The sequence below is a fragment of the Callospermophilus lateralis genome, chromosome 3, assembly GCF_048772815.1.
Source record: "Callospermophilus lateralis isolate mCalLat2 chromosome 3, mCalLat2.hap1, whole genome shotgun sequence".
Classification (NCBI taxonomy): Eukaryota; Metazoa; Chordata; class Mammalia; order Rodentia; family Sciuridae; genus Callospermophilus; species Callospermophilus lateralis.
In genome coordinates this window covers 49,441,132-49,454,240 of record NC_135307.1, presented here as the reverse complement: position 1 = coordinate 49,454,240, position 13,109 = coordinate 49,441,132, and positions in this window count along the sequence as shown.

Sequence of the window (13,109 nt, the reverse complement as noted above, 5' to 3'; positions counted from 1 at the left end):
TAATTTATCATATTTAACTTTCGAATCATGCAAATGTTGCTGTGTCCTCTTTGACATTCTTTTATAAACATGGAAATTACCCAAAGATAAACTGTAATCCATGGGCCATGTACAGTTGTCCCTCTGTGTCAGTTGGGAATTGGGTCCAGGAACCCTCCCACAGGTACCAAAATCCAGTGACATTTAAGTCCCTTATATAAAATGGTGGACTGTTTGCATCTTACCTACACATTTTCCTGTTAAATCATCTCTAGATTGCTTATAATACCTAACACACTGTGAATTTTATGTAAATAATTATGCTGTATTATTTAAGAAATGATGACAAGAAAAAAAGAGTCTGTATGTGTTTAGTACAGATGCAGTTTTTTCTTTAAATATTTTTGGTCCACATTGGTTGAATCTGTGGGTATGCAACCCCTGGGTGTGGAGGGCTGACTGTATATGCATCTACACTGGGACAAGTTTTATAGGGTATACATTGTATATCTTTAGTAGAGACCAAGAGCTGTAAATTAAAAACAACACTGATGAAATGGTTGCTAGGCTCCATCTAGATTGGTGAGTCTAGATCAGTTAGACAAGTTTCTAGGGAGAGTAGACAGATTCAGGAAATCTTTTCCTCACTGACTACAGGAGTTTCTAGGCTAAGTGAAACATCTGGGAAATGTTAGTTGGAAAGATAATCTTAGTCAATGTGTTTTCCCTCAGCATGTCTGTAGGAAGCTAGAGGGAGGAGAGGACAGGAAGAGGAGAGGTGTGGTTGTGCAAAGGTTAAAAAAATTATCATAGCTGTATTTCTATGATTCTCACTAGATGTGTTTTTTTAAAATGAAGGGAGATTCTTCTTATGCAAAAATGTAAAAATAAAAATAAATTGTAAAAATAAAAATAAATTGTAAAAATAAAAATAAAAGTAACAGGGCATCCAGGAATACCTAAACAAAGCTCACCTATTAGGGGAATGTCAAAGACATCTGCAATGCTCAAACAGGTAATAGAGTTGTGTGAAACAGACAAGGTGAATATTGTGCAGAACAGGTCAGTGCACAGATGCTATATAAAAGTGGCAGCTGCTGTCCAGTTCCAGGTTATTGTTGGCAGGTAGACCTGTGGGCCAGGTGTTGCTAGATTTGCTGGTTTTTCAAAAGAAGTGAGATTTTTTTCCTCCTGCGAAATCAACTGCTTTTAAAGAAAAGGTCAACTACATTTTTAACCGTGCATGGGAAAAACAAAAGATGTCTATGGTTCCCTTCTGGATTATCATGACAGATTCAAATATTGCTGGGTATCAATAAGAATTCTTTGGTCTGCAAACCTGACAATGAGCAATAATAGCCCATCTCACCTACAGTCGCAGATTTGATTCACTGTCTCAGTGATGCCTTCTAGAACCCTAGCTCTTCCTCTTATCTCTCCTGTTCTCTCATTCTCAACATTTAGCTTTTTACCCTTAGACTTGTTTTCTTCATTATTGAAGCAGCCTCTACCATTTCCTTTTCACACATCCTTATCAGAACAAATGAGAAAGAGCTTTCCTGCCATGAATGACACGCCTCCCTCCCCACCCCGCCACCCCACCAAACCACCACCAGCAAAGACTAGTTCTCATCTTGTAGGCAGGACAGGATGAAATGCAAGGAAGCCTGGGAAAGTGAGTAGAAGACTTTTAACCTGGAAATAGGAGGTGAGCAAGGTGACTGAGAGTAGATGCTGGGAGGCCCTCAGAGAGGTGTCTGGTATATCATTCAGTCATTATATATTTTATTTCTTTCAATACAGTACTCAAGTTAGTACTCTCATGGAACCACACCAGTAATTTTTTTTTCATCAGAAAGATAATATCACTCCTTAGGAAAACAACTCCAAGATTCTAGAAGTTTTTGATGGAAAAGGTTATGACAGCCTTGCTGATATCATTTTATTATTATATCAGACTTTGAATTAATTAGGAGGTAGAATCAGAGAAAAAAATGTTTCAAAAGTCTTTGGGTTCCCAGCACCACAAAAAAACTAAAACAAACAAAAATCTTTGGGCAATCTGTTAATTCCATCTCCCTGTCCCCCCTTTTTAAAGTGAGTGTTCTGAGAACAGTACTTTACCTTTCTAGGGGTTGTTTACCAAAAACGCATGACCTTGGTCTAACCGTTAGAAAAACATCAGAGAAATCCAAATTGAGGAACATTCAGGAAAACAAACAAATAGAAAAATCAACAAAACCCAACTAGTGCTCTTCAAAACTGTCAAGGTCAGTAAGGACAAGAACATTCTGAGACACTGTCACAGCCACTAGGGAACTAATGAGGCATGATGACTTAATGCACTGTAGTATTTTTGATGGGATCCAGGATACAAAAAGGATTTTGGCAGGGGGAACTAGTGAAATCTGAATGAAGTTGCAATATATAATGTGGTTTCTAAGACTCAATAAATTATTATGGGAAGGTGAGATGTTAATAATAGTATAAACTGGATAAAGTATATGGAAATTATCTTTGCAACATTTCTGTAAATTGTTTTTTCCTTCAGTTTCTCAATAAGGCTCAGCTCTCAGTAATGCATAAGTTTGGCATCAGCTTTATTCTGCAGGAAAACTTTTAATCGATGAGAGTTTATGGTTTAGGTCATATTTATTGGTAACAAGTACTTTAAGGCAGCAATTTCCATTATCTGTCTAGGTTATTTCATCTTAAGAAGTTTTATTGATATTTCTCTTTCCTACATCTCATTCTGTTTTGAATTCCCATAAATCCCTCAGCTGCTCCGTAACTTTCCGGCTTAAAAAACAGGTACTGAACTTTATTTCACCTCTCCTCCCTGGGACTCAGTCATAGTCTGCTTGCCTTGTAGATTTGCTCATATGCTTGACAGTTTCAAGTGATGGTCTAGAAGAGAAAACCGTTTTTCCTGGTCAGTGTATTTGAACAAAATGACTGGAATCTCACTGGGGTCCTTTGCTTTCTCTCTCTAGTGTCCACCCAAAGAACAGATACTGGATATTTTTTTTTCAATTAGACATTGCAAATTTATAAGGGAAACTACAACTCCCATAAAACAAGGTAGCTTCTTCAGTAAGGATGACCTGATATTATTGAACCAGGAAAGAAGACCCAAGTATGGAATTAAATATGGAGTCTAAGTGGTACTAAAGGAATTTTTTAAAATCTCACTTCCTTCTTTAACTGCATACATTATCTTTGTTTCTCTCTAAGAAGGAATATTTCTTTTTTTAACTTATATAGGCATCGTGAACATCATTGAAATGTGTGGGTAGTCAGAGAATTCAATATATAATTAATAGAAATTACTACTGCAGGCTCCTGCACCCTGCATTTTCTTTCAAAGAATAGTTTCCAATCTTCTGTAAATGGAATAGACATCATTTAAAGAAATCAAATAGAGGCAAAGCTTTTGGGCTTTTTAATCACTATAATCAGACCCAACAAATCAAATTCTTTTTCTGTCATGCACTCAAAACAGGGAATGCATGTTCAAAAGGCACTTTTTCCAGCTTCCTCAGACTGTCCAAAGTTTCACCTGGATAACTGCTCTTACCAGATGAATTGGAGGAACGCTGCCACATGCTTAGAGCCTGCCTGCATCCATGCTCTTCTTTCACCTGTTATGATATCAACCTCAAAGAAAAGTTGACATTGTCACATTTTGTGCATATTGGGGGGCCAGCATATTTCTTACTATGCTGATTCTTTTCTCAGTGCACCTTGGGTTGTACTTCTTTGAGGTGACAAAGAAGAAAAGGATTTTCAGCAGAGGGGTACATCTCTTAAACAAGTTTGTAAGTGGCCAATGATAAGAAATACCGTATGTAGCACCTGACATCTGTGGTAAATCCTGCTAATCTGAACAGATGTGCAAAAGACATTTAAATACATTTTGATTCTCCATATTCCACAATGCCATTCAGCTATAATTTGAAAATGTCCAATATTTTGATAAGTGCCATCTTCCCACTCCCTAGGTTCTGGGGTTTGAACCCAGGGGCTCTCTACCACGGAGCTACACCCACAATCTCCCCTTTTTAAAATTTTGTTTTGAGACAGGACCTCAATAAGTTGATGAGGCTAGCCTCGAAATTGCAGTTCTCTTGCCTCAGGCTCTTGAGCAACCAGGATTACAAGAGTATGCTTCTGTGCCTGGCTGGGTATTTAAATATATAATATGCTTTCATATTAGTAGAGAAATTAGTGGTCTTAAAACTTGATGATAGGAGCATATAACACAATTTTTGAGAAGCCAGTTGAGCAATATATATTGAAGTCCTTAAAAGCATATGTATTTTGACTCAACAATTTCATATGCAGAAAATTAATTAATCACTAAGGGTATGCATAGTATTTAGGTATGATAAGAATGTTTATAACAGAATTGCTTATAATAATGAAACATCAGAATAATTTAACTCTTCAAAAATACAGAAATGGTTAAATAAAATATAGGACCAAATACTAAATATTTATTAAATTATTTTAGAAATGACTTACGGACTAGATATTTGTTCATATAAAATATGCTTATAATATGTTAACTAAAATGCAGACTAAAATAGTACTGTAACACACATAGTTTATTTTCTTTAACCTGAACAAAAAAATGAAGTGATGACAAAACTTGGAAGTTATTCTTCCAGTATAACTGATTGAGAAAATGTAGTAGTGCCAGTAAATAAATAAATTCTTTATCACTCACAACAGCTTTTGAAAGACAGTGATTTGTACTTGCAGGTGAAAATGTTTATTAATTCTGTGGTCTGCTTGCAATAATTCAGTGGTCCCTCTAGAGGTCTGAGGTTCTGAGGTTATGAATTTTTAATTTACTTCAGAACTTTCTGTATGTTCATATATCAAATCCGTTGGTTTAACTAATTCATGCATGTGTCACCTATCAATTTATTTTTAGCATTAAGTTTCTCTTTTTTATTAGGTGGGCAGGAATGGTTGTTTTCTGGGCCTGAAACTGAGCTGATTTTTCTCACTTAGAACTGTTACGTCTTTAGAATTGAGGTTCCTTTTTTAATTCCAGTCATGGTTATTCAAGTCTAAAGAAACCTACAGATCCTAGTTCAAGGTTCACCTTCTCCTTCTCCATGTAGTCCCCCCACCCCACCATCACACTTCCCCTGATTATGTCCCATTGGATGTCAGGCCCCTTGAGGACAAGGGATGTGCTGTATGCATCTCTTTACTTCCTCTCCCCTCACCTGTCTCATTATCTCATATACATTAATTGTTCAATAATAATAATAATTCTTTGAATTAATTGTTTTGCAGTGACACTGGCTATGGGAAACTTGAGATGTCAACTAATTCATTAGAGTCCTCTTCAAGCAACTCCTGGAGGAGGAATCTAAGGAATCACAAAATTAATACTATTCATATGTAGTTGTCACTTTAAAAATAACAATATAATTTTTAGAGATGTTTTAATAAAAACAAACAATAAAACTCTAAAGATATCATGGGTATTAAAAATACTATCTATATTTTTGAAATTAATAAAATTGATGTTAACATTTTTTTGGTCTCTGCAAGGAACTTGTCTTTCTAAATATTATGGATGTTGTTTTACAAATCTAAGAGGAGAATCTATCTGCCTTGATAAAACTGCAGGCTGTTATTACTTGGGGGGAAGGTCCAATAACTAACTTTACAACCTTTATTCCAAAACTTTCTTATTTGTTATGGTTTTCAATCCCAAATCACTTATGTCTGAGACCTATTTCAGTATTCACTCACCAAAAATGAAAGTTTAAAAGAAATGAAGGGGGTGGAATCCCACTGCTTAATTATAAAACTCAGAAAAAATGCCCCCAAACCAGTCTGATTTCCTTGTTTTAAAAAATAACAGATGCATAATCAAATTTAATTAAATGAGTCCCTTTTGTCTCTAAAATCGTTTCATCATCTGCTTTGCTATCTCACACTTATTTTGTCATTTTTAATTTTGTGTTCTTGCCACTAACGTGCAGTTTCCTTATCCACCAATGTCATCTACCCACTTCCTTCAGAGAGCACAGCCCAATCCAAGTCTCTCGCTAATAACACCATCTGAACAACCTATTATGAGATTCCTAATTTGGCAGACAGGCTGCATTATTTATGTGCAGCTGATAAGGCACAAAACACATGGTTGACTTTCCTAAGGAATTTCACTATTTAACACCTCCACAAGGCTGGCTGAATCTTTTTAAACATAGCTTTTACTAATCTTTCTTTGTTCCATTTATATTTTTGAAAATAGTACCAATAAATGGAAAGCAGAAAATATATTTGTAGCTTTCAATATGTTTGGCATATTTTATTGGTTCAAATAATATAATCAGATGCTTATTGACTCCTGTCAAATATTTTGGCATCTTTCTTACATAGAACTAGGAATTGAAAAAATAACATCTCATTTGCCCTCTCACTTTTTTCTTCCTTGTAGATTTTTCAGGTAAATCCTAAACATCACACAGAATCTTTCTTCCTAAATTGTGACCCTCTCTTCTTCATTTGTTTAAATATGAAGATTGTTTCTTATAATTGCCATGATAAGCAAATTATAACTCAGTTGTAGACTCAGGGTTTGCTAAATGCCAAGAAACAATGGCAAACAAAATTTCTGTTTTTATTTTAAATGTATGAATTTTAACACTGTACCCTTTTGTATTGCAAAGTGTGATCTTGCCACAAAATGTACATTTGTTTTTTTAGTGTGACCACTTTGGCTAATTTAATTTTCAATAACTTGTGTAGTTCATCTTCTGTTTGGATGAACTACAACCTCACATTTATAAATGGTATAGCCATTGGTATATGCCTAATTCATTTTAACCTCTTTGGCTTATGAAAAATTTAAGTATGAATTTTCCTATATTTAATTGCTATAGTTATCTGTGTAATATAGATTTCTTTTTGGTTGAATGTTAAGTATCTTTTAAAGTTAATTTTAGATAAACTATACCATAAATGTATAATTCATGTCAGTTCCATTGTCAATTACTAACTTTAACTCTAAATAAAAAATATAGACACTGAGAAAATCTGATATTAAGAATAATAAAATAGGAATTTGTGTTTTACTTTTTTATATGGGGTTAAGAACATCACAAATGGCATGGTAAAGGAAAGCTGGGAACCCTTGGTTTGACAGGGAGGAATGAGAGAATGTGTATTTAGAAAGATATAACTAAGGGGTTAATTTGTTAAAAACAAAACATAGTTCAGTTCTATTCACAACAGGGAATTATGCTCAGATGATGAAACTAAAATATATGTGGAGGTATATGATTTGTTTTTCTATTTAGTTTTAAATGAAATATTTCAAACTAGGCAAAACTGTAATAATACCCACCCATGTACTTAGTTTTCAGATTCAACAATTTTAGCTTTATTCTGGTTACATATGATTTCTCTCTCTCCAAAATAAATTTTTATAATTACATCTAAATCCTAATTATTTTTTATTTATCCCCCAATATAATCAAACTGAAGTTGAGTATAAAATCCTCATTTTTATATTTTAAACCCTTTTCTATTTTTCCTCTGTCCATAAGCAATATATACAATTATTATCAATTTTAAATATATATGTATATGTGTTATATATAATTCAGTATTATATATATATATATATATATATATATATATACATATATCCTTTGAAATTTTCTTGATTTTTTTCACTGAACATTATGTTTTGGAAATTTATCCAGACAGATATATTTTAACTACCATATAGTATTTCAAGATGTGAATAAACTCTACTAGCATATCCATTTCCTTACAGATAGGTCATGTCTTATGTATGTATGTAGGTAGGTATGTATGTTAGTACAGCCATGAACAGCCTTGTTGAATTCTGGTTTAGAAACATTCAGACATCAGGGAAAGAGGATTTCTCCTCAAGAGACAGTCTGCTATCTAAAGGAACATCAAAATACTATTCTGTGCATTCCTGTTTCTGTTTGAATTTCCATTTTAATTTCATCAATGTATTCCTTGGGTAGCTAGGTCCATATTAAACTGTCTGCCAAAGGTGAGGACCATATATTTTCCAATTAAGTGCCACAATGCTACTCTAAGTGGTTAGAATGATAACCAAGAAAAATGAGTTTTCTGGAAGTTAATGCTCTATAGCATAATAGAAAGACATCTTCTCCTAAGACAAATCCACTGCTTCAGGCACCTTGTATTTTTATATATTTACACTCTACATTTCCTACTTTATGACTTGTAGTGTTATAAAGAGAAAAGAAAACATTTTTTTTCTTTTCTATTTTAGTTGAGGTTTTATAGTATGCAGCACCAATAAAATTTGTGTCCATTAAGGTGTGTGATAAAGCAAAGGAGTTACCATGGTTTACTTGAGAGACAGAAAGTTATTTGATAATGAAGGTCATTTAAAGGGCTAAGAAAAATAAGTGGCGTCAGGTGATTTTATGCCTTTTTATTATAGTTGATATTAACAAGAACAAACATTCATCTAACTGAACTTTTTTTCCATGGGTTAAATTTAAGATATCTTCAACTTCATTCTCATATATTCTTCTGTATTACAGAAAACAAATGTGTTCCATCTGTCCGTCACACTGGCTCACTGGCACTGGATTGAGAAGGCTGTTGGAAACTCCAAATCAATGGACACCACCTGCCCTTGTGCTTAGAGAGAACAGCCCTGTACCTTTTATGATTCAGGGAAAATTTTGAGTAACTGAATAACCATTAAATTTACAGTTAAATTCCAACCACCTTTCAGTATCCTGTGGATCTGCTGCATGCACTCCATCCTTTCCTGTGCAATTCAAAATATTGATTTTGAGAGCAGTAGGAATGAGATCAGATTCCTCAGTGTGTCCTTTGTTGTGCAAACAGTAGAGAAGGCATCCAGGACCTCAATCTAATCTGGAAGGATGATTTTTTAAAAACAAACTTTCAATTAAAGGCAATTACTTTTGCCATATTGGAAAGATATTCATTAAGTGGTGATGTACATAACCCATATGGCACTAAGAAGTCCCATGGCATAAAACAAATTTCAGAGGAAAGGAAGAAGAAGGCTCATGGTTCCCCTGATAGGGAGGCACCAAATGCTAAGTTTCCTTTATCTTTGGATAACTGTGACTACTGAAGTAATGGGGATTTTATTTTAGTTGTTACAGTAAAGATTTTCTTGGTCTTAACATCTGTGGTTTCCTAAAGTATACTCAGGGCATAGGAGATCTTTAAAAATGTTCTGGATGTTATTCATACTTTTCAAATCTATGGATTTATTTATTAGAACCCCAGTGTCATAAGAAATTAATTCATTTATTATAATGCTTATTGCAAAGAAATACTGAGTAGAGTGAGGCCAATGATTGTCTTCACAAATGACTGACTCCGGGCAGAACTTATTTATAAAAGCATAAAAGCTCATTTTATAAAAGATTCTTAAGAGATAGCATATTGGGATAAAACACAGATGTATGTTTAGTTACTAAAATCCCTACAGTTTTAATTTCTTCTTTTGTGGATCATCCTGGACAAAATTCCTGCCTTGAGAGGAATATTGTAACCTTTAGAGTAAATGCCACCCTTCCCAAGCTCAATAGGAGTCACTTGTCAGCTTTGAGCATCTTACTCACAGGTCTAGGCTTCAGGCTGAACAGGCTTTGGGCTGAACATGCTCTGACCTTGTGACTTGACAGATGAGCTTAGTTTCTCTCTGGTGCCTTATTTCTGATCATCACAGGAGGAAGCTATGACTGTCAACATTCCAATAAGTCATCAGAGTTCAAGAACTCCCCTAGATGGTGCCGGGTATAATTACCCTACTGAGGAATAAATGAATAAAGGCATGTAAAATGCTTAAAACTATACCTGGCACTTCGTAAATGGTTCATGTTATTAGAACTCTTCAATACTCTTAGTGATTCCCAAAACACTGAGTTGGATCAATGAATCATGCTTTGGAAAGAAATATAGTAAAAATATTCCCCACACTGATCCTGCCACTGCCAAATGGGTAGAATAACTTAATCCCGGACAAGCAATGGCTTGGAAATGTGTTTATTCCTAGAGCTATAAATGTATGTTTGAATTGTTCTGAAAAATCAAAGCAATGTGAACATATTTGTTCATTCTCACAATGGTTGGCAATCTGGGTAGCGAGGGAAGATGTTTTTTTTAGTTTTGGAAGTTGCAGGATAATGGAGTTTCTAGCCCAGCAGTTTTTATTTCAGAAACTCTGTACAATTTGCACGTGTAAAAATAGTCCTTCTGCTATTGAATCCCAGAAGGGCTGGATTTCAGCAGTACCGGCAGCTCCATAGAAGTGCACAGAGAGAGATTGTTCTAAGAAATGAGCTCTCTGAAAATGTCACAACATTCTCCTGCAGCACGGTCATCTGCTGATGATTTTTCACTTTGTGTCTAGCCTTCTTAATACCAAGACTCTTTAAAATGCCAAAGATGCCCCTCCAAAAATACACATGAATCAGTCATTTGCATTTGTTCAAAAGTTCTCGCCTTTTGAAAGAACATTAGGTCTGAGACAAGGGCGCCTTTCTGTCTTTTTTCACTGAGAACCACTCGCGCAGAACACCATAAAGTTTCCCTAATTTATTTATGTGAGTTCATCATGAGGCACTGCTCCCTCCACACTTTGAAAGACTGAAAATCTATTAAGCACTTAAATATCATCTGTCCTGCTCCCTGATGTTTTATATACTATGTGGAAGAATATTGTGATTAACTAATGCTTTCGTATGGTTGGCCCTATTTGGTCACAAATGGAAAGCCATTTTCTCTTTAGCTGATCATTGCCTTTCCACACTTCTATTAGTTGGCTTCTACTGGAGGAAGATTTTCTTTTTTTCATGTTCATTTTAATCATTGCCAACATAGCTCCTTCTGAAAACCAACTGGCTCTCTTTCGGCTTTAATTATTACTTCCTCCTTTCTTTCTCTCATTGATTTCTTTCTTGATATTTCTCTTCCCCATCACTTATTTGATGATAACTGCTCCATTATGGAGGGCTGCTATTCGTGGACCTGCGTTCCATGTCCCGTGCCCTGGGCATAGTGCATCAGGTGCAAAACTTCATGGCTCTGCTCTTTCTTCCTGAGCGGAATTGGGGTCCTTCCAGAACAGAGCAGTCCCAGACACTTGTATGTTATCTAGGGTGGTTGTCTGGATCTCTGCTTCTAAGAGCAGAGATGGTGCTGAGGCTGACACTTCCAGAGTTGGGTGAGGGAACGGAGAGGAGAAATACTGAAATCAGATGATGAGTTTCCTGTGGTACAGACTAAGACTCAGACCATACACTGAAATTAAGAGGCCAGAAGAATAGAGACCAAGACTCAGGTTGGGTAGGACTAGACACCTCTCAGGATTTGTGGGTTTCCTTGGGATCCCTCAGGCAGTTTGGGGACCTACTGTGGGTACTATCAGGGAAATGAACTGATGTGCCCTTCTTTCAAGGCCTGAAATGAATTGTGCTTTGGGATGGGCCCAGGGGGTTCGAGATTGGACTCATATAGAGATTGGCAGCCAGCAGGCAGGCTGTCTGTAGGACAGACACTTTTCCCTATGAAATCTTCTGAAATAGAATATTCTGGGTCATGAGTCACTCACACCAAAATTTTGAAATGTCAGCAGAGCAAAGTTCAGCATTTGCCTGAGATCTGTTCCTGAAAGGTAGTCACAGCTCCCTCAGGAGGATTGGGAGTGACTGACAAATTTCCACTGTATTTTTATCCTTGTTTACTCACATTAACTATTAAAAGCATCCTGTATCAATCAAACTGGAGGACGATAAAGGTGATCGTAAGGATTTTATGAAAATTTGTTATTCATAAAAGTAAATGCTATTTATTAAGTTTTAAGCATTAAATGGTTACTTGATTTCAGGCATAGGAGTTAAAACAAACCAGGAATCTGAAAATAGTAATTTTAATTTGTATTCGATTGTGGGTGTGTCTTTGTGTAATAATTTAGTACTATGCAAAAACTAAGATTTATAGAATTCTGTCTCTATACTAGAAGAGGAAAGAACTGAGACTCTTTTTTATATTAACATTCATTCTTCATCATTTTCCCCAGGGTATTTTTTATTTCAGATGGTTCATTCTTTTCAGAACCCATGTCACCTTGGGGAGGTAGACACTCCTTACTGAATCTTATGCAACTCTTTTTCTGGCCATGGAATATTTAAAAGGAGCTCAGACAAGGGAATGAGCACTTTGCATTTTACTGCCTTATGTTCTGCATTTCAAGAATAATCCAAATATCTAAAATGTGTTTGCAGTGAAGCACCCCTTCCTACTTACAGTGTCCTTGAATGCCACTGAATGTATCATCGGTTTTCTAATTCCTATAGCAGAGACTAAATCTAACCACGGTAAGGCTGTAAGACATAAGCTCTCCCTACGGTAATACTAAGACAAATGCACAGTCATATTAGTAATACTGTCCCTGAGGTAGAACTCTCTGCTGGAGTTTATCATGTGTTTAATGAAAGATAGGATCAGACAAATTAAAGTCCATATATCTAATTCATATTAATGCCACTCTTCTTTTAGTCATCTCCTTCGATGGAGAAGCCAAGTTGTACTTCCCCTGCCCCTGAACCACCCAGTCCATCTTTCTTCTTATAACGGAGCACAGGCAGCCCCCTCCCAAGGGTCTCAGACAAATGGAGTACTGCTTCTGCCCCAGGAAAGGGAAATTGACTGTTGTCGTGTCATATCAGCATTCTTCTTCTTATTTTTCAAGACAAACATCAGTATCATGTGTATCTTTAGTCTAGAGGCAGCTCAGAGCCCTGGTGAGTGGGCAGACAGGGCAGGAAGGGTCCAGCACACAGAGTGGGGCTTCGTGCTGGCTCTATTGTCAGTGATTAAGAAGGTCTAAGTTTCCAAAAGCTCTTTAGTGGATAAAGTGGATAAAACAAATAGAACAAAAGCTTCAGTGGATTATTTACAGAGTGCAGCTTACTAATTAAAGCTTATTAATTATCTGGGTCAGCTTGTGGGGTCCTATCTAGCTTGGTCCTTTTTTCTCTTTGCAGGCCCAGCGGGAGCACATGGGAGTAAAACTGAGCTTTGCCTCACCATATCATGGTTCC